General features: G+C 41.2%; 1 protein-coding gene across 8 annotated transcripts in view; it reads left to right on the top strand.

Moving 5' to 3' along the window:
- LRRTM4 (leucine rich repeat transmembrane neuronal 4) overlaps window positions 1–27,523 on the top strand; it is a 489,302-nt gene that overhangs the window by 196,551 nt on the left and 265,228 nt on the right. Inside the window, exon 1 of one of the 8 annotated variants that reach the window (XR_010608130.1) lies at window positions 13,246–13,269. The exons of the other annotated variants lie outside the window; for them this stretch is intronic. The gene's annotated coding sequence lies outside the window, so the exon portion shown is untranslated. Of the gene's footprint in view, window positions 1–13,245; window positions 13,270–27,523 lie in introns of those variants that run through there. 8 annotated transcript variants of the gene reach the window in all.

Genomic DNA, 27,523 nt, shown 5'->3' on the forward strand with positions numbered 1-27,523 from the left:
AGGATCTTCTCATTTTTATATGCATGTGATTACTTGCAACTGTTTGACTCCATTTGTCCCTGTCTGTTTATACCACAGTGAGCTGCTAAACATTTTGTCATGTGTTTTGTAAACACAGATAATCTGTGGCTGTAGTTTTTCGCATTCTCTATATGAAATTACATCGCAGTTGTGGGGAATTGCCTTGTTTCTTTTCTGTTGTTGTTTGGGGAGACAGAAATTCTTGAGGGTTTTGTCTGCATGGAAGGGTCTGCCTTGGTGCGATCCTGCCCTTTCTGCCTGCTGCTGGTTTTTCTGGACTTCAAAAAACCAGACCAAATGACCAGAAGAAAACTTTATTTATTAGCATTAATCAGGATCCTGGGAAATAACAGGAAATGAAGGAAAGCTATTAAACCTTCCACACATGCAAATACAATTTAATGCATGTCAACTGCATAGCAAATACTGTGTTCCCGAGTCCTAGTTCAGATGCCATCCAAGATTAGAAATACCCAGAAGTGGATCGACACTGTGTAATGCCATACTTCTGAGACAACAGTAATTAAATTACTTCAGTTATTTTATTATGCAAACAATATTATGCATCTTGTTTTTTCAGCTATATTGGGTAGCTCGGACCCGCTTGACATAAAATTGTTTCCTATAGATTGAGGAAAGGATTTCACTTAAGCAATGTTTCTTTATGATGTGGATTGCCTTCTTCCCCTTCCTTCCCTCTGACTTTAGCTCTTTTCTTGACTTCATTCTTGCAGCTGCGAGCTTGGCGTAAAATCTTCGTCCTGTTCAAGTCAATGAGAGTTTTGTCATATGCTGAAGAAGAGATAGATAGTCTAATCTCTATTAGAACATCAGAGTCAATTCCTGGTGAGAAATATGCTTCTTGCCCCAGCTGGTTCCAGTGTCAGTGACCTTCCTTCCTGTCCTCAAAACCCCATCATCCACAAAACTAAGTAGATAACTACATTAGTTGAGGGAAGTTGGGAAATGAATGCATCCTCTAGTGCATCTCAAAGTGTTTGTCTTCCCTTATCAGCCCTATAATGATAGTGCAGTGATGGCAGCTTAATGATAGCAGCCCAATGATGCCATTCAGTGCCAGAGAGGTGAAGACTGCACATTTTATTTTGGAAAATAATTATGCAGCTAATTACAGCACTTGACTTTCGTCCTTCCTTTCCTTGTGTTCTTGGGGAGGCTGGTTTGCGCAGCCTGCAAAAGACTGCATCAGTTATTCTAAAGGTCAAAAGACCCTTGTGTCATGATTTGTAATTGCTAGTAGTAGTAAATAAAATAAATACAGCATCCTTTTGGATCATTTAACTTGTTGCTTAGCTTCTGTGTTACTACTTCTACTATGTGACTATCAGTACATACTCATACAAGTGTTTGGAAGAGGAGAAATAAACCAGAAGCTGAGAGTGATAGGACAAGGGGCAATGGGTGTAAACTGGAGCATAGGAAGTTCCACGTTAACATCAGGAAGAACTTCTTTACTGTAAGAGTGACAGAGCACTGGAACAGGTTGCCCAGGGGGGTTGTGGAGTCTCCTACACTGGAGATATTCAAGGCCCGCCTGGACAAGTTCCTGTGTGATGTACTGTAGGTTACCCTGCTCTTGCAGGGGGGTTGGACTAGATGATCTTTTGAGGTCCCTTCCAACCCTTGGGATTCTGTGATTCTGTGATTCTGTGATCTGAACTCTTATGAAATTCCTCTGAGACATTTGGAATGTGAATTCCAGCTGCAGTGATCAGAGGTGGCAATGCAGAACAATCTGCCTTAGGAGGACCTTTTGCTCAGAAGGTATACAACTGCCTGCTGAGGACAGTGAATTTTGGACAAAGCACCTGCAATGCCATTTCAAACATACTGAAACTGAAGAATCTTGGTAGATGATTACTCTGTGTGGCTTTGATATCTCAGCTGGCTTGCCAAGAATTAAGAGTATGATTGTATTAAAGTAAGCAAACAGTAATACACGTTTTGGACAGCTTTCCTCTTCCTTTTTTTCTGCCCCTCATGCAGCTGCCTGTATGGGCAGCTATGGGAATGGACCCCCCTTTCCTCCTTTACAATTTCCATCCTTTTCCTTCTGGTCAACTATTCAATCTCAGGCTGTATAATTGCTCTGGTTTCACAATGCAGCATGTTCCTCACGCTTCAGGTCAGCTCTAAGTCTTGATTCAGCCTGATTCATTTTGATTTGCATAATCTCCTCAGCCTTCTATATTTCATTTAGACACCAAAGATTTAGTTTAGTTACAGTCTTGTGTCATTTATCATTTCCTTGTCTTCTTTCAGAGTTTGATTTAATCCCTTTGGTTTACTTTGAAAGACTGATCTCTTATCTGCACAGTGCTTTATTCCATTGTGATTTTCAAGCCTTTGTATTTTCTATCTGGTTCTTCTTTATTGTGATATTTATTTTACACCTAGAGATAAACCACCTTCATCTGTGATCTTAAAGACAGTAATGCATTTAACAAGCACTGTCTTGGCCAGAAAGCTCTACAGGGGCATTTGTGTACTGGTGGTGTTCATAAATGAAAGTCCATCTTTGTCAGCAGTCCCACTTTTGACAGCATCTAATACTTGATGCTGAAGTAAAATAACATGAGACCAGGGCAAATACAGAACAGCAAGCAATCCCTTTCCTGAAGCTTCTCCCCAGCCTCTTTGAAATAGCAGTTAGAAACTTCAGGAGGTGAAGGTGGCATCTAGACAGTTGTGTTCTTATTATCTCACAGTTGATGCACTGAGTGAATGTGTCCTTTAGGATTTGTTCCAATCTCTTTTTAAATCCCATAATGTGTTCTATTTATTTTAAAATTGCTGTTTAGTAATTTCTCTGCATGGCTCAAATATTTGCAAGGCTGCATTAAAAATCATGGAAACTATCTGCTTTATGGTCTTCGGGGGTTTGTGATTCAAATCCTTTCTTTGCAGTGAGGAGGACTGAAAGTGTCCTCATATCTACCTCGTGTTCAAAGAACTCTGGAGCTTGGCCTTTAAAAATACATTAAGTCACATGGCAATGGGACCACAAGAGATTTCAGTAACACTAAAGAAGAAAAAAATGCTACCTTTATAGCTCTCCTGTATAAGTCTGTTGTAAATCACAGTGCCAAAAATGCCTTCCATAGTCTTGAAATGGCTAGTAGAATGCTGCTCCATGTGATAGCTCAATCTCATGCTCTCTCTCATGTATCCATGGTAAATATTTGTACTGTAAAGCGGAATTTTGTTGCAGGAGCAGCAGCCTGGCTGGCTTGGCATGGGGAATTGAGGGGAAGCTTATTGAAGTCTTCAAAAAAGTAGAAAGCTTCTGCAGCAAAGGAGGGAATACTCTATTTTCCATGCCTGTGAGAAATCAGAGCAGCAGTATTGCGTCTGAACTGCCTCAGGCGGGGCTTGGCTGTGTGCATGTGTATCTATGCAGGTGCCAGGCTGAGCATGGTGGGGTGCACAAACACACCTTATGTACATGTGCTTTTTCACATATGATTTTTAGTACAAAACACTCTGTAGGCCATAGAAGGGAGGAGGAGAAGGTATAGTCTCTTCAACATCAGTAGTCAAGCAAGCGAGTTTAAAACATTTTGTTACTAATAATTCAGCATTTCCTAGTGTAGGTAAGGCCTGGACGCTTTCTATTTTGAACTGTCAAAGCAACTTGTTTTTGCAGGATGTCTTAGGCTGGTGAGCATTTATATGTGTGGAGGTTTCAGAAGCAGACTTCTGTTTTGTCTTTGTCAGCACACACAAGTGCCCTGCAAGAAGCTGACATTGCAGTTAGAATTTCTCTGGGATAATTGCTATAGCACACTCAGCTTGTCAGATACCAGCCCGCTTTATCTTTGACAGTGTTTTTCAGTTTCTGCTGTCAACAAATCAGTTGCGTTCCTTGATATGGATGGATTGAGCTATTTTGTAGGCATAGAATGCTGGGGCCCCTAGTGCCTGTTGATACCATGTTTTTTCTGTCTACCTCATGTCATGGGGTTGGGATACAGGTGGAAAGCTGTTGGTAATGATTGATGCATTTCACATTGCCAGTGTGTCTGTAGACAGTCATGCTGGTGTGGGCATCACCAAAGGTAAGTAGCTGGGGGAAGTGTTTTTAGTCATTGAGGTAACGGTGTCGTGTTCTTGACTTCTCTATGTGAGTTACTCATTAAAATCATTACTCTGACAAGGTTTTACACATAGGAACAAAGGTGGTGATGCATACTACACTCCTACAGCATCCATGCTACTAGAGAGTGGGATGCTGTTTGTGTTGCAGAGGCTACTCAAGAGGCCTCTGTTCCTGTAAGTGATGACAACTCCTCATAGTCCTGACCAGAGTAATGAGCTAAATCCTTGTGAAAATGAGAGGAAACTGAAATCCTTCCCTTTGTGGAGGAAGAGTACAAAGCCTGTTTAATTCCAAATACTCTTTGTTTTATCAAAATCTAGTTCCTTCTTCACCAGAGTGGTGTTGTGCCATTGTGCTGGTTGTTTGCTGAAGATGAATTTCAGAATGATTAACTGCGAAGCAAATGTGTGCGTCAGAACACTCTGCAATTCAAACCTTTTTCATTATTATTTTGGACAGCCACATTGGGTATTTTTTTCAAAGCCTGTTCTTTAGTTTATCTAATTCCAGTAGGAGGAAGATGAATACTGGGTAGTGTTGGAAAGATCAGTTCGTTCTTCCCAGTAAACTTAGGTTAAAGCACCTTGCTTAAGAGAATAAATGTGGTGTCATAACCTGAACCCACACAGAATGTGGCCAGAATGTTAATGGTCCACTTGTTTTTCACTTGTTGGGTATGAACATAAAGTACTTCTTATCTTCAGCTTCCACTGGCTGTACCATAACAAGGAAATCAAACACTGCAGTCTTACTCCCAGTGCTATAACGCTCTTACCTGGCCTAGTGTTTTTCCTGCCACCAAGGCAGAGATGCAGATGAAGGGGATAGACTCATCCCTTTGGTGTGTGTCAGAGAGAGGTGTCAGAGCTCACTACTGCCCAGCACAGGTACGTGTTTCTCTGAGCTGTGCCTGTAGAAGACAGGCTCTTAAAACATTTATAACACACGAGTGCCCTTTCTCACTTGGCCTGGCTAAAGGCAAAACTCTTTTTGTGTCTTCTACACATCATTTAGAAACTTTTCTTTTTGTTACAAGAAACTAGAGCGTTTAAATGGCAGAAGTTATCATTCCTGAAACTCCTGCAAATAAAATAGTCAGTATTGCTCAAATGCACCATGTTTAATGGGTTAAACCTGCTATTGACAGCTTCAGCCAGCTCAAATTTTGTCCACCTCAGACTTTGGTGTTTTATTTCATTAACAATCATCCAGTGAAAGTGTGTGCTAGCATTCCAGCTAGACTCTATATTTAATATGCACCAGAATTATTGTATTTGATATATATCAATTTTAAATCTGTTTCAACACAACCTTGAATGCCTTTCTGGCAGTATATCACTTCATCAGTCTAGCTTAACTAGAGCTGCTTTTTCATTTTTTACTGCCCCCATAAAATCTAGGAATGGAACACTTCGATTTTTCTAGCAGTAATTTTTATTACTTTTAGCCTTTTTTTTTAAGTACTTGTCACTGAGATGCAGTACTTTGTACAGAGTATATTTTTCAGCTATGCATTATATTTTTATTTCAATTTATTTTAGACAGAATGTATAGCATAGATCTAAATAATACCTACGGTGGTTCAAATGAGTGTATTATGAATGTAATTAGAATGGATATAAACTCAGTTCACCCACCAGGATTGTGTATTTCAATTGCCTGCCCCTAGTCATAGTCACTTCCAAGTAAAGGATAACTCATGTTGTAGGTTTAATGCTGCACATAAAATCATATTGCAACACAGGAGGGCAAAATGAATTTATTGCAATTTTTATGTTTTTGTTTTAATTTTTAGATTTTTCTGGATTTTTCCCTGGAGTGTGTTATTGCACTGCTTTTTATTTTTTCCCCTAAGAACATAGAAATTGCCATATTAGATCAGACTAGTGATCTGTCTAGCCAGACAGGCTGTCTGAAGAGGAATGTGTGCCAAGCACATTAAGGGGGAATGTAAAGGCCAACAATAGGCCTCTATAGAAACAGTTGTTGTAGAAAAATCTCCCTGATGGAAAAGTCTGTTCTACTCATTGTTAACTCAACATTAATTTGATCTTCAAAGTATTAAAGTTCATCTCTTTTTGTCTCAAAACTATGGGTTGGTTTGTTGCTCCCTTCTGTACTGTGTCTGGTCATAGTAGCTGCAGGAAGTAGGACGTGGGGTACCTTTTGTTCTGTCTCTGTTCCAAGCACCTTGTGGGCAAATTATTTCATCCTCTGAGCCTTGATTGTTTCTTTTATAAAATTAGGTAAATGATACAATACCTAAAGGGGCTGGAGAGGGACTTTTGACAAGGGCCTGTAGGGGCAGGGCAAGGGGAATGGCTTTAATCTGACAGAGGGGGGATTGAGATGAGCTCTTAGGCAGAAGCTCTTCCCTGTGAGGGTGCTGAGGCGCTGGCACAGGGTGCCCAGAGAAGCTGTGGCTGCCCCATCCCTGGCAGTGCTCAAGGCCAGGTTGGACACAGGGGCTTGGAGCAAGCTGCTCCAGTGGAAGGTGTCCCTGCCCGTGGCAGGGGCTGGAGCTGGATGAACTTTAAGGTCCCTTCCAACCCAAACCAGGCTGGGGTTCTATGATATAGATTATCTTTCTGTAAGAAGATTTTGAGACTTAAAAATGAAAAGTGCTACAGAATCTCTAGTAGTGCTGTTAGATTTAAGATACATTCTTAACCCAATTCAGACACTGTCTTCAACTGTGTATTTGTGTTTCTATGAAGTTCTTTGTCTTCTGATAGTATCATGACGCGTTCCACAGCCAACTGGAGTGTGCTTAAGGAATTTTTTTTCAGTGGTGGGAGTTCATGCTACCTGAAAGTTTAGAAGGGAGAATTACAAAGGAAAGAAGAAAAGGATTTTGCTCTTCAGTCAGTTGAAATTATATATGTAGCAGTTAAATGAACATTGCTTTTGTGCTGTTTCCATTAGTAATGACAAGCAAGAACCTATGTAACATGGGTTTAATGTTTCTGTAAGAAAAGGAAACTGTGACCAGGAATGTCTAAACAGCATTCCTCAACTATATAGGAAGTGTCCCCTTGTTATTCTCATTCTGGTTAATGAATATGAATAATACATTTTGAATAATACCTATAATAATAGAACGTGAGGGGAGAACAGGAGCACTTTTCTAATTAGGGCTTTGAATGACATTGCAAAAGGGTTCTGGGTTAAATCATCTTTCCTTGCTATGGGTTGAATTAGCATAGATTTAATGCCAGTGATAATTTTATGCAATTGTGAGATCAGTAGTTTAATGCATCTGGCAGTGAGACAGGGATTTTCTGTCTCTGACAGCACTGAATAAAGCCCTGTAATCCTTTTCCTTTAGGTCTCATGCCCATCCAGACTTCAGCTTAATGGAAGGCCAAAAATCAGGAGCCTACTGAGCATCTATGACTCAAGCATAGGCAGGATGAGCAGACTGAGATGCTTATTAGAATCTTAGCATATTTTGTGGTTCAGAATCATTAAAAAGGCTAATGGCTGGATTAGAGGGCTCAGTTTGCATTTCCCCCTCTGTACTGCAGAAGGCTGCCATCATAGTAAAGTGTGTGTATAGACTTAGTACTCCAACAGCCTACTACAGCAAAATTGAGAGCAAAACAAGATAATTTGGAGCACCTGTGGTTTTGGTGTTTTACTTTAAATATATTCACACCACTACATTATAGTTGGGCTGCAACCTCTCGACTCCAATGGAGATGATGTTTAATTTTAAGGAGAATGGGGTAGGATGTGTTGAACCAGTCTTTGAAGGGAAGCTGTTTACAGTGTAAGTGCACAGGCTTTAGTGATTGTACAAGGTCTAAGAACTGTGCAATATAATTTTTTGTGTACAGTTTTACTGGAACAATATTTCTTAGCTCTCTCTATGCCTATACAGGCAGGTGTACCTATGTTGAGTGTCATAGAATCCATGTGTATCATGAGATCTCTATTGGACGGTTTGTGTGAAGGTCCAGATGAAGTGTTACTGCTGGTTCAGGTCATGATCTGCTTTAATAGCAAGAGAGGAGAACCCATTATCTCCGGTCAAGTCTGAACTGGGCTTTGAACCTAATGAGTGTTGGACTAGGTTCTAAATGAAGAGATGACCCAAAATGACTTGCAGTCTCATGGGGTTCAGGCTTTGTTTAAACCAGAGTGCGTTGGTTCTGCCGTTCCTCCCAGCCCAAATCAGTTCGGCATTGTCTTCACTTTGCTAAGGCGAACGTGGACGTATGGTGACCTTTCCACTTAGTTTTTTCTGAAATAATTGGCAGGTAGGACTGGATTTTTGCTTCTGTTCCTTGAGAACAGAAGGTGTTCCTTGGTGTTCCTGCACCAGCCTGGTGTTTGGACTGTTGTAAAAAGTTTGGACTGTGTGTTCCCATTAGGGGACTCCTCAAGCCAAGTAATAGTATATACTTGTCTTTGATTTTAGACCCCTTTGAGGCAGATTTGCTCTGAAGATCTGGCCTCAGCTGAGTTATTATTCTAATAAAAATTCTCCATAAGTGTCACTTTTACATGATTGTCCAGTATTCCCCCCAAATTACTGTCATTGTTAATTGTATCAGTTTCTTTGCTGACCTTAAATTCTTGTCCTCAGCAGAGTTCTTATGACAGCACATTCCACAGCTCGCTTCTGTTTTATGAAAACATGTTACTTTTTATCTGAAAAGTCTTAATAGAGATTTAATCTCATGCCTGTTGTCTTAGTGCCTAAACAGTTATCTTTTTCCTCCAAATTTAGCACCTGAATAATAGGAAAGCACTGCATGTGTTACGTGTATTAGAGCATGTGTAGTATGTGGGCTTTTGTAATCTCGGTAGGAACTGTGCATGTGTTCCTACAGAAAAGTTTAGACCTTTAACATCTGTGATTTTACATTTTACTTTTGATAGCTTATCTTGGCCATTCAGACAAGTTAAATGCTACTGTCTTGATCTCTTAACAGACAGTTAATGTGATTTCACTGTATTCCTGATAAGTTTTAACCTAATGATAGCGCTAACCAAAAGCAGGAAAAAATATGTCAGAAATGAGTCAGGTTTATATACATTAATTATAGAATTGGGTTTTGTTAGTAAGTTGTGAATCTGAAGCAGAGTGAGTGTAGGGGGTAGTTTGAATGGGGATAGCTATGAAGGTTTGTATGCAGATGGGGTCAAATGGTTTCTGTAGTGTTTGATAGAAAATGTGCTGTGGTGCATGTCAAGAACAAACAGCTGCTGCTGCAAGTTCACATAATGAAATCTAATGTGCAGCAGGCATTAAGACTTGTAAAGCACAATGAGCACGGAGCTAAGGCCATGAGTACCAAAATTAGGTAGTGAAAGCTCAGCTTGTGGTGGTACACTGCAAAGTAATAGTGAAACCACTGAGGCTTGATTCCAGTTATTTTCAGAATCATAGAATGGTTTGCATTGGAAAGGACCTTTAGATCATCCAGTTCCAACACCCTGCCATGGGCAGGGACACCACATGCTACACCATGTCGCCTAAGGCTCCGTCCAGCCTGACCTTGAACACTGCCAGGGACAGAACATTCACAACTTCTTTGGGCAACCTGTGCCAGTGCCACACCACCCTCACAGAAAAGAATTTCTTCCTTATCTCCAATCTAAACTTCCCCTGTTTAAGTTTGAACCTGTTGCCCCTTGTCCTGTCACTGCAGGCTGTAACGAAGAGCCCCTCTCCAACATCCTTGTAGGCCCCCTTCAGACACTGGAAGCTGCTCTGAGGTCTCCACGCAGCTTCTCTTCTCCAGGCTGAACAACCCCAACTTTCTCAGCCTGTCTTCGTACGGGAGGTGCTTGAGCCCCCTTATCCTCATGAACTTCTTCTGGACTTGCTCCAACAGCTCCATGTCCTTATGTTGGGGACATCAGGACTACACACAGTGCTCCAGGTGAGGTCTCACGAGAGCAGAGTAGAGGGGGGCAGGATCACCTCCTTTGACCTGCTGGTCGTGCTACTTTTGATGCAGCCCAGGATACGGCTGCTTTCTCAGCTGCGAGCACACACTGAAGCCGACTCATGTTAAGTTTCTCATCAACCAACACCACCAAGTCTTTCTCTGCAGGGCTGCTCTGAATCTGAATAAGAATGAGGTAGAGTAAGGGGAGCTCTCCAATACTCAGAGCAAAGTTGTGAATGCATTCCTTTGTGAAGAGGGGTAGATAGAGACTTCAGAGATGCAAAATAAAGCTTGATCCCCCCAAGTTTAAATAAAATACTGTATTTTAATGAAGTATTGAAGAATGAAGGCCATTTGGGAGGTGCATTGAAGCTGCTGTTAGCTCTCAGCTCAGAAGCAGCATAGAAGACATGCTTTGATTAATACATCAGACTTCAGATGTGTCTCATTGCTTGTTTAGCCTTATTCTTAAGCATCAAAAGAGCCTGTTCACACAAGGGTTTGTTTATTTACAAGGATTACACTTGTTAACTGACAGTTTAAAAGGAATTAAATAGGCCTCCAAAATTGATAGTCCAGCATTAAAGAGTATTAAATGCTGACCTTGGATTCAGTTAAAGGCCTTCTTTTCCCTTCCCTCCTATCCACCAGTCTGGAGAAGGGATGGAAGTTGCCAGAGTTGAAATATGCCAGAGTTGATGAGCATTATGCATTAAGCTCTTGTACAAAAGTTGTTCGTATGAATCTTTTCCGGCCTTTCTATTCAGCACCCAAAAATGTTTATAAAAGCTCATCCATTCACCTAAAAAGAATTGGAATGAGGGAGAGCTTTAGCAGGAAGGGCCTTTAAAGTAGTTGTCATAGAAAAACTTTCATGTGAAAAGAAGGAAGAAAGAATATCACAATGGATGTGATTGAGGTCACAGTATAACAAGAAGTAACCCCTTGAGCAAGGCAAACTTGTGGAAGAACATTGTACCCAGGGTTGTGAAGGGCAACAAAGACAGCTCCTATGAGCTGAGCATCTCTAAGGATTTGGCCTTGACAAGAGCAGCACAGGTCATGGGGAAGCAGCTAAGATGGAAACCCACTTGGTGAATGCAAGAAACCAGTGAAAAATGTCCTGTCTTCTCTTAGTATTCTTAGTCAGTATTTTGGCTTTCTTTTTTTATGGAATAGATTTACAGGGCGAGAGCCTTTGATACTGAAGTACCTCAGAATATGTTAGTGTTACTTTTCAGTGCAGAAGTTATGGAAATTCAGACCCTTCTATTTCAAATATTGTATAGTGTACCAGATCTTAATATAATAGGATTTATTGGGATAAAGGAACTGGAATGTTTCCACAGGATTTCTTTCATGTGAGTCAAATACCTCATTTTTTTTCCAGCATTTTTTCAAGGTTAACATGTCATCCTGATGAGGATGAAAATACACTTTGATGTGACTGTAAATGAAAATCATATTTGACCATTACTTGCAACTGTCTTCTCATAGTACCTTCTTACTTCAGCAGGACAGCTGAATGAAAAGGTCACATTGGAACCGTCTTCAATGATGAAACAATATGTGAAGGAGAACTCCTCAGGGGAGCCAGGGACATTAACAGGGAATGTAAAATGCTGCATTAATATGCTGGAGTTTGGGGGTTGTGGGTGTTTCTTGTTTGGGTTTTTTAAGGCATAAAGGACAGCAAAGTAACCTCTAAATCACGTTCTTCAATAAATAGGTTTTTAGCCAACAGAAAATAGTGGAGAGGAGAGGAAATGTTAGCTGAGGATTAATGAGATTTTTTCACAACTTTAGTTAAAGCCAAGCAAGACACGTTTGTAAATCAGGGAGGACATTTGGAAATCACAGCTTCTGGTGTGCGTTCATTTTGGCTACTGAGTATTCTCACAGTTCCACTACGTTTTCTGTCCAGACAGGCCCTGCTTGCACATGAGTCATATTTGAAGAATATGAAATTCCACGGTGTATTTTCAGATCTTAAGTTTACTTCCATGTAGCCCACCCATCCCCTCCCCCCCCCCCCCAATCTAAAACTTGCATTTTGCAAGAATAAGTGTTTATGTTAAAAAGTAATAGGGTTCTGTTAATAGAAGATATTAAGACGTAGTCTAGAAAAATTTGTATGAGGAGCATTGTGTTGCACCGTCACTGTTCTCATGTCCTTACATGACTGCTTTTTATACTGCTTTAGATACCTTGAAGTTCCTGTTAGGAAAGAAAAATGTGTCGTGCTTGGCACTGTACCTGTGTGGAGTCTGATGCAAGGGCAGTCTCCCTGGGACAGGATGCCTGCATTTGCACAGGCAAACAAGAGAATGGTCAGGCACTAACTGGGGGGCCTTGAGATGGCCCCAGTCTGGTAGTGAGTGACTTCCCACTTGCCTGTTCTGGGTTTCACGGGGGTGTAACTCTGTTGATACAGAATCTGAAGGGGGCCTATAGGGATGCTGGGGAGGGACTCCTTGTCAGGGACTGCAGTGACAGGACAAGGGGTAACGGGTTAAAACTTAAACAGGGGAAGTTTAGATTGGATCTAAGGAGGAAATTCCTTCCTGTGAGGGTGCTGAGGCACTGGAATGGGTTGCCCAGGGAGGTTGTGAGTGCTCCATCCCTGGTGGTGTTCAAGGCCAGGTTGGATGAAGCCTTGTGTGGGATGGTTTAGGGTGAGGTGTCCCTGTCCATGGCAGGGGGTTGGAACTTGATGATCTTGAGGTCCTTTCCAACCCTATCTATTCTATGATTCTATAATGTATTTCCAACAATAGAATGTCAGAATTGGATTAGCTCTCTTCCGTACTAGTTCTTGTTTACTCTGTCCTGTAAGCAGTCAAACTCTCATCATATGTGTCTTTGAATTAGTAAGATAAACTCAGTGATTGCTCAGTGTCAGCCCTGGATTTCAACACACATGCGGGGGGTTCTCATCCCTGTGAGGAGTTATATGGGAGGACATACCATTAGTTGAAAATTTAGATGCATTACTATTCCTGTAGTCTAGAAATGAAACCCAGTGGTATTTGCCAACCATAATATTTCCAGCATTTCTTCCTTTGTGTACTTTTTCTCCTCCCCACATTTGCAGTGCTAGGCTCTGTGTGACCTTGGCAAGTCTGTTACTGTTCCTCCATGCTTGCAGCATTTCTGGATAGAGACGAAAATAGTGTATATTGCAACAACCTAAAAATTCAGAAACATTCTTAAAGGCTTTAAAAGGTAATAATTTCTCTTTTTTTACCTAATTATGACAACATCTTTTAGAATTTTTGTGTGGGCTTGGTGATAATATTTGGATGTGCAATGCTGGCTGTTCTGTTCCTCAATATTCCAATGGTATTAATGTTTATATGACAAGGACCTCAATTCTATTCCTGGTTTAACTGTTGTCCTGCTGTGTGGCAGCACTCAGAATAAGAGTCCTGTAGATGAGATGATCATAATGTTGGTTTTAAATTGCTCTATTGGTTTCCACTGCAGCATTGCTACAACTGCCTGCAGGGATTAGTGAGCTCTGGAATAGTTGTGAGGTGGTGATACTGAATCCTGTATCTTAAGAGCAATTAAGATGCTAAGAAAATTATACTGGACTCTCTTCCCACTGCTATACCTTGAACTCTGTCTCCTGTCTGTCAATCTTGGGCACATTGTCTATCAAATAGTCATAAGGCATTAATTAGACAGCCAAAGCCTTTTTACCCGGGGAGGACTTTTCCTGGCATATACAGAAAGAAATCGCCAAGATTCTTACTCCTTCAGAAATTATGCATTCCTGAAGGAAGGGAAAAACCCCTACCTTGCCTGCACATGTGTGTATGTGTGTACATGCTTCTTTAGAGACCTTTAAGTGGAAGGATTCTATGAAGTAACATGCAATTCATATAGTACAACACCTAATTATTTATAAGTTGACAAGACTGACCTTTCTCACATTAAAAATGTCACTTTCTCAAGCCATAAAATAAGCCAAAGCCAAACCCTGCACTTTAACTAACTCTTGAGCAGAAAAAAAAATCATCCTTTTATAATCCCTCCATTGTATTTCCTTGCATTTGGTAAAGCACAGATGTGGAATATTACCACCATTGCAGAGCACCGTAATTGGTATTGTGACCACACAAGTATAAAACTGTTAAATTCATTTCTTCCCCTGCTCCTATGTGATACTCCAGGATCATTTTTGGTTTCCTCATCCAGTCTTGTGCAGAGGGAGATATGCAAGTCTGGCAGAAGATATGTGTTCCAGTTGTCAGGGCATCAGCACAGGGCTGAGGAACCAAAATATACTGTTTAGCACTGTCAAATAATTCAGGGTAATCCTGTTTCTCTACAGATTTGTGATTGGGAATATTGCATATACAGCAATTTAATATAAGGGAGTTAATACATGAGCTACAAAATGGCTCATGTTCTCTGCAAAGTAGAACAGGGCAAATAATGCCTAAATATTTGTTCGCTGATTTAAGGAACCTGGGAGACTGCAGTTACAGTACAGGGATTCAAAATCCAGCTGAAAGCTAATTCTAACTAGTTTGTTAATGCAGCTTCTTGTAGTTGGATCCATGGAGGATGTGACTCTGCTTTGGTTCCTACTCTTTATATTTAGCACCTCGGGTCAAGCTGCAGTTGTGTGCAATTTAATCTGGCGAGAGATCTTAAATTGAGTCCCTCCTTATCACCAAACAGGCAAGTCTATCACTGTGAACTCTTGTTGTTCCAGAACATTTGGTTCTGATTTATCAGAATATTAATGCACCAGTGGTAGGGAAAAGGAAGAAAGCTGGTACATTTGATTTAAATTCTCCTCCCGTTTTATCACACATTAAAACATTCCTTTTCAGTACTAAGGCTGAAGAACACATACTAGCATGAACAGTCACTGCATTTTCACTGCTTCTGATGGTAGTAGGCTCCTCATATGTACACATTAATGAGTTTTAACTGTGCCTACATGAATGGGCTAGCTGGTTTTTACATGAAGACAACACTGCTGTCCAGGAAGAAAAAGCTCCCAGGCCTGGCACTGTGCTGTTGCTTGCTGGGAAGTTCTTTGTCACTCAGTCATCTTTAATCTATGTTTTCAAAGTAATATGTTGTTCTGTTGACTACATAAGGTTAATGCTGAAACTATTTCAACTAAATTTCCACAAAAGCTCTCCCTTCCTTAGCTCGTGCAGAGGCTGAAGTGCTCATTTCAGTAAATCCTAGGCTTAGGTGGTGAAACTTTTCTTGGAGAGCTGTAGCTGCATGCAGATGTTTTTCTGTCTCTCTAAATTAGCATAATTAACCCTTAGCATCATATCACTTACTTTATCCCTTGTGTTCCCTAATGTGCTATTGCCAAAATGATGTTAATGCGTGTTCATGAACTGCTTTGCTGTTCGTTCGCACACGGTGAAGTTTCTGTTGCAGAGGGACGTGCTTTACTGCTTTGGGGTTACTGCTAGTTTAATAACAGTTTTAAAAGCTGATCTTTTTAGCTAAGTTTCTCCAGGCTATTCCATTCTGGGTGTAATTGGCAGCAACATCCCTATTCGGAGCTTTTACAATACTCAGAGATTGTGTATTGTCAGGTATATCTGTATATTTATAATACATCTGTATATTTTACAATACTCAAGCATTGTCAGATCTAAAGCTATTGGGAGAATTAAGGGATATTTTGCTGGAATTAGAATTCCCGGTTATTTAAATTAGGGCTGTTGAGCTGATCTAGCACAAGGATTCTTGCCTTTAGTAGGGAAAGAAAACTGCAAACACATAAATTGGACAGAATAGAGAAAGTTAATAGAAATAAAAAACCTCACTTTAGAGCTGGTTCTTTTATGAGCTGGTTCTTTTATGCTGAGTCTTGTTGACTGGGACGTGTACCTTCTTCCACATTAGGGACTTTGATTTTGGCATGGGCTTCTATCTGCTGCCACAATAGGGAGCATGTATACAAGTAATGCTTTTATCTGGCAACTGGAAACTTTGACCTTTAAATAACGAATTAGGAAGCGTGGGGACGTTTGCAGCCAGTGAAGCTTGTCTCTCAGCTGAGAAGAAGAAATGTGTATCAGGACTGATACAAAGCCCAGTAGAATAGGTATTTTCCTGTTGACTTCAGCAGTCCCTCTGTTAGGCCCGTGGTTAATTCATTAAGCCAGCTTTCCAACAGCTTTCCAACAGCTAGACATCTCCAGGCACCTTATAAGTAACTCTAAGCTGTGAGTTGTCAGCACAGAGATGGATGGGATAGTTTGAACACACAAGCCTGTTGGCTCTGTAACAATACAGCTGCAAGGAGCTGGCTGGCTGACCTGCTTGGGAGAGGACAGTTGTCCTGAGTGTGGTGTTTGTATAGCATATTTCTGTCAAAGTGAATTTCTCATACAGGAACACCCAGAGCATTTATATTTCCTTAACTGTGTTTAAAAGAGATACTTCATATTATATGCATGAACTACGGCAGTCTTCCTCTCTAGTGGATGTTCTTTCTGAGCCTTCAGATTTCACTTCCATGTAAAATTGTTCATTGCATTATGATGAGCAATTCAGGCTTTGGCTATTCTTGAGGACGAGAAGCTCACCTGACACTAGTAGTGACTCTCTCTGCTATCTCTGCAGGCAAGAGCTGTAGGTCAGCATCTTTGATTTACAGAGCAAATTGTAATCTATGAACATTCAAGTCGTGAATAAACCAAGAGAAATCTTCAGTATTGCATAGCACCAAACCCAGCTATATTCATTTCTAGTCTAAACTGTCAAGGATAGTTCCTCAGGGGTCGGTGCTGGGACCGGTGCTGTTTAATATTTTCATCAATGACCTGGATGAGGGAACTGAGTGCACCCTCAGCAAGTTTGCTGATGACACAAAACTGGGAGGAGTGGCTGACACACCAGAGGACTGTGCTGCCATTCAGCGAGACCTGGACAGGCTGGAGAGTTGGGCGGGGAGAAACTTGATGAAATTTAACAAGGGCAAGTGTAGAGTCTTGCATCTGGGGAAGAACAACCCCATGTACCAGTGCAGGTTGGGGGTTGACCTGCTGGAAAGTAGTGAACGGGAAAGGGACCTGGGGGTCCTGGTGGATAGGAGGATGACCATGAGCCAGCAATGTGCTCTTGTGGCCAAGAAGGCAAATGGCATCTTAGGGTGCATTAGAAAGGGAGTGGTTAGTAGGTCAAGAGAGGTTCTCCTCCCCCTCTACTCAGCCTTGGTGAGGCCGCATCTGGAATATTGTGTCCAGTTCTGGGCCCCTCAATTCAAGAAGGACAGGGAATTGCTTGAAGGAGTCCAGCGCAGAGCCACAAAGATGATTAAGGGAGTGGAACATCTCCCTTATGAGGAGAGGCTGAGGGAGCTGGGTCTCTTTAGCTTGGAGAAGAGGAGACTGAGGGGTGACCTCATCAATGTTTACAAATATGTAAAGGGTAGGTGTCAGGATGATGGAGCTAGGCTTTTTTCAGTGATATCCAGTGATAGGACAAGGGGCAATGGGTGTAAACTGGAGCATAGGAAGTTCCACGTTAACATCAGGAAGAACTTCTTTACTGTAAGAGTGACAGAGCACTGGAACAGGTTGCCCAGGGGGGTTGTGGAGTCTCCTACACTGGAGATATTCAAGGCCCGCCTGGACAAGTTCCTGTGTGATGTACTGTAGGTTACCCTGCTCTTGCAGGGGGGTTGGACTAGATGATCTTTTTAGGTCCCTTCCAACCCTTGGGATTCTGTGATTCTGTGATATTGATGTCTCTGTTGGAGAGGTGAGCCCCCTTTGTAAGCAGGATGGTCTCTGAGAGATGTGCAACTTTTTGGAGGAGGGAAGTCCAACTCCAGTAGCTAATTTCCACAGTAGTAAAGAAAGGGAGAGAAAGTTTCTATTCCCAACTATTTTTTTTTTCACTCAGGCAGTGCTCCCTGGCATGGAGAAAACATTTTGATGTAATCTAATTTCAAGTAATAAATTCCTTGAGTTTGCCCTCAAAGATAAATGAGAGGCAAGGTTTGTAGTGAGCTGTTGCCTTTTCTCACTTTCACCTCATCATCTCCCACCCTCATTTGTCTTTTTTATCAATTTGTTGCAACCCTTCTGGTGCCTGCACACAACTTGATCTTAATTGTAATTATTCCTCTAAAGCAACATGGAACCATTCCTGATGAGCCCTTCTAGCTGTGGCTCTAAACGTTCACAGTGATCTTCCCTGTGACTTCGTTGTTCTTGCTGCGTTATTGAATTGAACAGAGATCTTATTTTCTGGTCGTGGTATGATATAAAAGGTTTATCATTTCTACAGTGCTGCTTCTGTATGAAAATCTCATTATGTATTTCAAAAAGAATGCCAGCAGTATGATTTTCAGGAAGTGTAATTACATTTGGAGCTGAAGGGGAGCTGTCTTGCAACATTTGACCTTCCTAATAGGCTGGGCAGAACATGTAATGGATGCTTATGCTTTAATGGTCTTGGGGGACTGAGTAAAGGTGATCTTTAAATGTGCATCCTTCTTAGTGATTGTACCAAGGATGCATTTAGCATAGGCAAATTTACAATGGGGAGCCAGTGCCTCCCACCATAGAAAGATTTGTGACAAAAAAGGAGTAACTGAATTACAGAGTGTGATACATGCTGGGTGCTGCTGGAGTGGCTTTACAGGGGAATGCAGGGCCATGAGAAGGAGACCTGAGGTTTGAACCAACCTCCCAACGACATCAGAGGGCATTTAATTACTGAAAGTAAAGACTGGGGGCTGGATCAGGCCTCACCATGTCAAATCTTCACCTTTGCCTGTAGAAAGTCAGTTTGACCAAAGCCAATGTTTGCGTTCATTATTTCAGTAGTATCTTCAGAGCTGGTATCTGCATTTCAGATGTCAGTGTTAAGCACATAGTTATGATTATCTGTTCATTGGAAGAGAAATGCATCATACATTATAATGCATTTTAAAAAGAAAACCTTAATATTTTATATCCTTTATGTCTCATATTCTGGATTCACAGTTTTATTCAGTCTAGTGAGGTTTGCTGTTAGAATTTTTAATGTTAGACATTTCATTCTCTAGAGAACATATGAATGTACATGCATGTGCAGATACTAATATTGCAATTATGAAAGCCTCAACAGATTCGTTAGGAGAATGAACTCACCCTTGATACTGGACTCAGCAAGTCAAGATCTCAGTGAGGGACATCTCAGCTATCCCTAAAGGCAGGAATTTGACTGTGGAAAGAGCGTGGTACAGCGGCACGATGGCAGTCCGTTAGTACCTTCTGATGTGTAACAGTCCTTTCTTTCTCCTGTCATTTCCAGCAAGTTGCTTCATGTCTGTAAGTGATATTTTTAATGGCTAATGTTTGTCACTGTGAGGCTTGTCTTCCTGGGCTCCTTTTATATACAGCGGGGAATGCTGATAACTGCACTGAGCTCTTCTAAGAGTGTAAAGAGAAACTAAGGAGATTATTTTAACAGGGTCAATGTTAGTCTTTGTGCAACCCACTTGTATGCTTTTGATGTGCAGTGATGTAGCACTGTTCTGCTTCATATGGATCTAGTGAGGGTTGTCACATCTCCATAGCATGAAACTGAAGGCCAAGAGTATCACAAACGTTGTAAGTAAAAGCTCTACATCTAGTAGTACTCCGTATACTCCGACCATATAAATACCCATAAGCTGAATGGGTTGGTGTTCATTTTTGTTACCTGCACTGCTGAAACAATGAACAATATCCAGTATAATTTATTTAAAACCTCTCTGGAACATTAAGAGCCAGCAAGACCTGAAGGCTTGAGCTTTACTATTATCAGGAAACTAATACCCTTCCACCTACGGGAGGTACAAGCGGTTGGATATGTATTGTGTGCCCCATGATGGAGAGACCACTTGACATGTATTTTATTTTTAAAATGGCACTAGCTAGAAATTAATCAGACCTGTAATGCATGTTTGAATTCATTTCTATTGCTGTTGGAAGCAATATCTCAAGAGCCTTGGGCAGATGTGTGGATGCTGTAAACCGGCAGTGTTCTCAAGTGGATTAGAAAATGCTTCAAAACACCACCCTCTCCTCCTCTTCTGATTCCTCTCTGCCTTTGCCTGCCTGACCTTCTGGTATAAACTGAAAGTTTTAATATGAGGACAGAAAAAACCCACCATACCAGACCTCATGCCTCACTACCCTCTGGCCCTTCCCTTGCTTAGCAACCTGTGGAGCTTTTCCCTGTGAGTACTGCCAGTGACCTGTACATATCTGTGAGCCTGTGTGACCTCTTGTCGCAGCTCTACCTTGGGTAGATGCGGAGTGTAATTTAGTTGTTTGCCTAGTGAAATCCTGAGATAGTTCCATCAGCTAATGGCAAGTAATACCAGGAATTGCTCTTTGTTGAAGCCATGGAGTTCATACTTGTCAGAACTCCCGGGCACAGCAGCTAAATTGGGCCTGACCACATCCAATACATGATGGCAGCACATCACTGGGTTGGGCCTGTTCCAGCGCTGTGGGGTCAGTCTGCACACCACTTCCCTGTGCTTCTCAAAGGTGAAGCTCCCTTCCTGTGGGAACTGTGTTTTTTAAATCATCAAGGAGTCATATGTGTGTGCTTTAATTTGTAGCTGTGCTTAAATAATCCAGAGTCCTTCAAAAGGGAGGAAAAAAATCAATTTGCCTTTGGCAGCGGGCTCTACAATGCTGCCAGTCACCATAGTATCTTGGCTATTTTTAAGTCTCCTGAAATCAGTCTGCATTAAGGCAATAGCTGTGCTTGGATTTAAGCCCAGGACTCTATCAATATAAAATGATTTGTTGCAAGTTTAAAGATGCTTCATCCCTATTCTCTCTCTTTTCATTTACATTTTTAGCTTTCATCAAAACGTGGATCAACAGTACTAATAGAACCTTTTTTCCTCTATCCTACTTCATACTTTCTACAAAGAATGAGACTGAAAGTCTGAGAATGGAAGTTCTTAACCTCTGAAGTGAGGGTCTTATTCCTTCTTTTCAAATAAGAAGGACCATTTTCTTCAGTGAAGGAACCTGCTGTGAGTCTTGTAACCTTGTACCATTGGAATGTTCTCCAGTAACGTTCCGAGGGACCTGAATCTTGTCGATTGGAAAGTGATTAGAAGCAAAAAGGAGATGATCCTTCATGCAGAACAATCTTGTTTTCCCAGGCTTAAGACCCAAGCTTTCAAGTGCTAATTGTGGTAGCCCAACCTCCCTGGTCCTCCTTACAGACTGGCTATGGGTGCCTTCAAACACTTGCCTGTTGTTTGCAGTTGGGGATGATGACTGTGTTTCAGTATTCTCCATGATCTGGTAGGAGTTATGCTCCCAGGGGGAGTAGTTGGGGCTTTTGTTCCTTTTGCCTCCAGTAATTAGATTTCTCATCGCTAATCTTGCCATTCACTTCTGTCATTGCAAACCTGCATGCAGGTTGTGTCAATCCACACAGGCTTTGTTGGTCAGAGAGGTTTCTTCTAGGGGAAAACTGGATACGTGGGGATTAAGTACTCTAAAGCAATTTGTTGAGGTTGAGTAGAATAGTGTTGTTAGATTCAAACTTGTTTTACTAATAATGTTCATTGCTTCAGCTTCTCTTTAGTAGAAGCGTAATTTCCCTGCATGTTTTCTTCCCAGATTTCAAGAGATTTCTGTGGCAGGCACCATCATATAGAAGAAAGAAGGCGTTTATATTCTATGACATAAAGCCAGTGATTCTGTCAATCTTTGTGGCATAATCTTCATATGCTATTAGAAAGTATTAATTCTGTCTTCTCCCAGCTCTCAAAGCAATGTTGTTATGAGAACTCTTCACAGAAAAGTGTATTCAATTAAATATGGACCATCCTTTTACAAATACATTTAAGTGTTTTCTTATTTGCATTACATGCTTGTTAGTAGCAGCAATGTCATAGGATCCCAGACTGGTTTGTGTTGGAAGGGACCTTAAAGCTCATCTAGTTCCAACACCCTGCCATAGGCAGAGACGCCTTCTACTAGAGCAGATTATTTCAAGCCCTGTCCAACCTGGCTTTGAATATTCCACATTAGTGTGGGTGATACAAAACAAACCTTTCTCCTTAACACCCTGCTGAGCCCAGGTTTGTATCAGTCACTTCTCTGCCTGAACAGCCCCACTGCTCCTCTTCCTTCTGTTTTCATCCATGATCCAGGACTTGCAGTGTGTCCAGAGGTTATCTAAGGCATGCAAATTGTTCTTTTCGTAGAGGTTGCCATCAGTAGATCATAGAAGTTTCTAAACAAACTGCTGTTGGCATCCCTGTTGGATAGTCAGCTGCATAAAAGTGGAGTGACTTTCCTGAGGTCAGGAATTAGGCTGAGGTGTGCTGATTTGCAGCTGATAGCTCCGCTGTCTCCCACCTAAGGTGTATGTGCCTTTCCTTTGGAAGAACTAAACATCTGGCTCTGGGCTAGTTAATAAAACAGAGTGAGCAAATTGGCATTAGAGACTGTTGGAGCTCTTTGAGAGAAGAGGAAGCCTACATTTGGCTTTTGTCCTGAACATTTTCAAGACATGATCATATAAACAATAAAACCTAAACTTTAAGACAAGTAAAACTGTTAATCTGGGACAAAAGAATCCTTGAAAGCTGCAGCTTTCCTGGAAATACTTCTTAAAAACAGCATCATTTTATGAATCTGGTTTCTTCCATGTATATAGAATTTCAAGCAGAACTGTTCAATGTTCTCTGTGGGCGAGGGAGTGTCTAAACAAAATAATACCAGTTTTCTTGCCTGTCCTGTCTCAGTATATGCACTAGATACTGTATTAGTGAAAACTGCTGTTTGTTGTTTGCATTCAAAGGACGCTGCAGCCACATGAACGCCCCTGGGGGAAATATAGTTAATTCTCATTCATTATTTAATTCTTCAAAGTTTCATAATCTCTCAGGGTGCCTCATTTATAGAATTTGTGTACTTTGTGGGAACACCTCTTCAGGCTGTATCACTATTTTCGCTTGTGGCTTAGCATTTTGAGCTCTTCATTTTATCAGCAGTATAAGGAAAATCTTCCTGGAGGCTTTCCATCAATCCCATTTGTTGATGAAGGAGGGAATATCTTTTCTAATGCTGTAAAACGGGAACCATAAATTTGGAAATGAACTTCCAGGCCCCTATTAATAGATAAGTAATTTTTTTAGCATCACCCTGACCCCAGTAGGTGAAGGGGGACATGGAAAGTTGAATGCTGTGAATGGGGAGATGGACATGATTTAGAGAGTGCTTTTGCTTTGCTTCTTGATGTTTTGTGTGTTGGGTGTGAAAAAAAGACATTAAACCCCTGTGGTTTGGGTACAGCTGAGTGTTTTGCTGGCTTGTGAGAAGAGGAGGTTGCTAGCTCCTTGTCTGTCACTTCTGAAACTTGCATGCAGAAGATGATGCATGTGGTGCCTCTGTTATCCCATGACCTCTTCCTTTGCTTCTAGAAGCACCGTGCTGCCCTAAATCTAAAATACAGACCTTAGAATCGCAGACTGGTTTGGCTTGGAAGGGACTGTCAAGATCATCCAGTTCCAACCCCCTACTGCGGCAGGGGCACCTTCTTCTAGACCATATCTTCCAAAACCCTGAGGCTGGCTCCAAACCTAAGATGTTTCTCTGGAATTCAGTACATTATATGTAGAAGAATGTAATATTTTCTTTCAAGCAGTGCTGTAAAGGAGGTTGCCTGGTGTATTCTGTACCTGGTAACTTCATAGAGGGCCACAGTGGTGCTGTCATTCTGTGTGGCTGTGTGAAGCTAGTTCAGAAACGTTGACTTCTTCCCATAGAGAAACTGTTTCACAGGGTGGTTAACACTGAAATAACCATTGCAAAATGTTTGGTAAAGAGAAAGAAAGATTGTGTTGTCCAAAGCTCCCTGAGAGCGTCTGCTTTGAAAGCAGCACTCTTCTGTTCCATTCTTATTTGACTTTTTAAAATACAGCCTTGGATTAATACGATGTAAATAGAAAGGGGAGGAGAAACAGGTACCCCCCAGTCATTGTCATAACATAACCAAGAGAATCAGTGTGATTGTAAAAGTGTCCAATTAGGGTGTTGTGCTGCAGAACTAATGAAAAACATGAACAGAAAATAACCTTGAAGTGAATACAGTCAAGTCTCAGGCCTTGGAGTAGGAGAACAGAAGAAGAAGAAGGAAAGAAGAAAACAGTCCCTAGGGCTGTGCTCCAGACAACTAAATGGTGGGCACTAATTACTAGAAATCCCTACATCTCCCAGTCCAGCTTTCCCCTAACCCCACGATGTTCCTACTGACAACCAGCAAGTCTCCTTTCATGTAGCATCAAGTTATTTACTAACAATATAGATTCTTACATGCATGGGCTGTCCTGTACATTGAAGAAATATCTTCAAAGTTGTTTTCTCCAAACATGGGAAATTAACTCGAAGGGAAGAACGAGGCTTAAAGCAGATAGTGTCCGAGTTTGATGTGCAGGTACTGTTGGAACAGAAATGCACATAGGTGAGCTTCTGAAATGGAGGCTGCTATGTTTTTATCACTCAACTGAATCTGAGATAAAGAAATGAAGGTAAAGGGCCTAGGAGTGACAAGAGGAGTTGGACTAGGACAGTGCAAATGAGAATGGATGGGAAGTGGTAAAGGACTTGCTGTATGGATTTTAGGATCATTTGAATTTCATATGTATAATGAAATAGATTATGTGAATGGGAAGAACAGCAAAAAGGGGTGTAGAGGATGAGAATATTCAAATGCGGAGCAATAACTTCTTAAGAAGCAATTGAATCTGAATATCTGACGTTGCTTTTTGCTTGAGAGCTGAAGTCTGTCCCTAACCAAAGAGCAAATCTTACTGAAATTACAATCCTTGTAACCCATTTCTACTCCTATTAGGCTTTACTGGCACTGAGGAGGAAGATTATCAATTCCCCAGGACAGTGAGGAACTTAAATGAAATAAAATGCACAAAGAAGATTAAATTAAGTAAGTTTGCAGATTCATAAGGCAGTGATTATTCTGTTCTGGCCGTAGCGATGAATTACACAAGTCAGTGACTGCAGGACACATGGGAAACTTCGAACCAAGTCTTCTGAGTGCAGCAATGTGAACTGTAGCTGTTGTGTCCATATCTATTTTACTGACTATATTTATTCTTACTTTCTTGGTGCTTTCATATTTCATTGCTGAAGCTGTGTATTTTTCAGGTAAGATTCCACTTTTGGCTAACATTCAGTAACAGTATGTGGAATCATAGAATGGTTGGGTTGGAAGGGACCTTCAAAGGTCATATAGCCCAACCCCGTGTGATGACTAGGGGCGTCTTCAACTAGATCAGGTCGCCCAGAGCCACAACCAGTCTGGCCTTGAATATCTCCAGGGATGGGGCATCCACCATCTCTCTGGGCAACCTGTGCCAGTGTTTTACCCATGTCATTGTAAAAAATTTCTTCCTCAAGTATCACTTTATCCTCACAAGCACAAGATCATCTGATATAAATGAACCAAACCCCATTACTGCAAGTGGCATACCACAATCACATTAACCTGGACCAGATACCAACTGAGTTGTGTGCATTTTCAGCCTCACTAAAACACCGGTATTTAGATGTATATTTTACTTGGAGGTATATCATGTGCCAATGGACACAGGTTATGTTCTGTCAATCGTGTATTTTGATAGCCTAAAAGAATTACTGTGGAAATGGAGTTTTGCTGTATTGCCAGTGAAGCTGAAAATTCACCTGCCTGCTTGTGCATTTTAGACTTGCAACTGGACAAGTGGAAAAGTGCAAATTCCCATGTGGTGCTTCTCCAGGTGTGCCTAGGCCGGGCAGGCCTGTAATCCTGTAGCTTTGCCAGTTAGTTGTGGGTTAAACGTGTTGCTGATTATACATCCTTTTTGTCTTAATATATTACAACATGATCATTACTTCAATTAAAGGGTGTTCTGGGCAAGAGTTGTGCTTTTATGTGCATTCACAGCGCTTCCTACTGCAGAGCTTTGCTTTTGATTTAAGCCTTGAGTTCCCTGTAATACAAACATTTAATAGCAGTGCTAAAAGGACAGTGCAGAGGTGAGCAAAAGGGTAGGTGCTTTGGAAAGTAGAAGTAGAAGGTCAGGAAGAAGATGAAAGGATTTGAGCTCTTAGTTAAATATATTCTGCATCTATTTTAAATATAGGTGCTGTTGCCTCTAATTAAACTGCATGTGGCAGTCCAGGTTTTGATGAACTCCAAACTCAGCTTTTTCTTTCTCAGAGTTACATATAAAGCAGACTTAATCTGTACTGATACAGATGTGCTTCTTTCTGTGTTTACAGTGGCATTAGCAGTTATTTTTCTCTTGGAGGTTGCCGACAGCTTCCAGATGTACTTCTTGGGTACCAGATGAAATGATGATCAGTTGGGATGACCTCTAGTGTGCTGCTCACTCAGACAGGGGCTCTTCAGAGAAGCAAAGCACTGTCTGTGTGCTGTCAGTAAGTCACTGCTGTAAAAATGCTGCAATTTGGAAAGCTTTTTAAGCCTATAAAACTTTCAGTCTATAAATCCTTTGTTACTTTCATTGTCTTTTGAGGCTTGTTTTTGTGCAGCTGTAGTTGGAGTTATTTTTTTCTGTTAAATTATTCCCTAAAGTCCAGTTTTGGAGGAATGTAAATGTTCATCAGCCTCATGCATGATCACTAAAGAGTCTCAGACAAAACTGGATGGAACTGTACTGTTTTTTGATAGTTGGAATATACAAGCATCACTTTTTAAAGCAAAAGGGAATAGAACGAAGAGGGGGAGAGCTCTAGAAGTCAAACTGGAACTAAGGATAAAAATAGGAAAACCTTTTTCCTCACATCTCCCATTCTGAATTTTTATTTCAAAGGAGATTTTGTTTGCAAAGAAGAATTTGCAGAATATTCTTTTTTGGAAAATCCTCCTTTTTCAAAGGTTGTTCTATTAATATTTTTGCTCCTTTTGTTGTATGTAGTTCCTATGGCAGCTGACACTGGTGTTCTAAGTCCCTTCCTGTACAATCTGGTGTTCCGTTGCATCCAGTGCCTAGTGGAGTTTGCGTTCTAGTTCAGACCATTTAGGCTCTCTCAAAATACAAGCAGTATTTAAGCAACGTATGTTCAAACAGCAAGTCCAGGATTATCAAACCCCAGTTCTCCAGTCAGTGAAGTTCTGTGTTGGTGTGACAGGTAGATTTAAAAATGTCCACATCTTTTAGCTTTTCAAATTCATCCCCTCCCTGTTAGTATTAAAGCTCGTCTATGAAACTCAGGCTCAATGAGGTGTTGATAGTGCTTACTGATAGGGTAGATGTATAGTGTGAATCTGTGCAGTAGTGTAGCAGGTAGGGTTCTTGCTTTATGAAAGACCTTTGGAAAGCGGCATTTTTCAGGGTGTGCTTGTAGTAAAAGATAGCATCATTCCTGGTGTGCTGCTTGCTCGTTCTGCCAGGCTGATGCAAAGGAGGAGCAGGTGGCTTTCTGGGCTGGTCAAGGCCTTATGGTTG

This window comes from Lathamus discolor, chromosome 22 (assembly GCF_037157495.1).
Source record: "Lathamus discolor isolate bLatDis1 chromosome 22, bLatDis1.hap1, whole genome shotgun sequence".
Classification (NCBI taxonomy): domain Eukaryota; kingdom Metazoa; phylum Chordata; class Aves; order Psittaciformes; family Psittacidae; genus Lathamus; species Lathamus discolor.